We start from the raw sequence: 289 nt of genomic DNA, 5'->3' as shown, positions 1-289 counted from the left end.
CTATTTTGAATAAGTTATTTTTTATACCTCATAATGTTAAAAAAGTTGATAGTTGATTTTTTTTTTCTATTTTCATTTGATTTTATTATTTTTTGTTGGAAGGGACCTATGTTTTGTCTCTCAGGGTCCATGAAGTATGGTAAACTCACAAGATATGTGATGACTAAATGTATCTTTTAATAATAAAATTATGAATCAAAAGTGAAACTGTGTTTGCTTTGCAAAAAAAGGCATCATTACGGTTGCATGATAAGTTTTCCAATATCTCAATGCAATTTTACACCTCTAA

This window comes from Penaeus monodon, chromosome 34 (assembly GCF_015228065.2).
Source record: "Penaeus monodon isolate SGIC_2016 chromosome 34, NSTDA_Pmon_1, whole genome shotgun sequence".
Taxonomy (NCBI): domain Eukaryota; kingdom Metazoa; phylum Arthropoda; class Malacostraca; order Decapoda; family Penaeidae; genus Penaeus; species Penaeus monodon.
The sequence above is the reverse complement of the archived record's forward strand: the minus strand, read 5'-3'. Positions refer to the sequence as shown.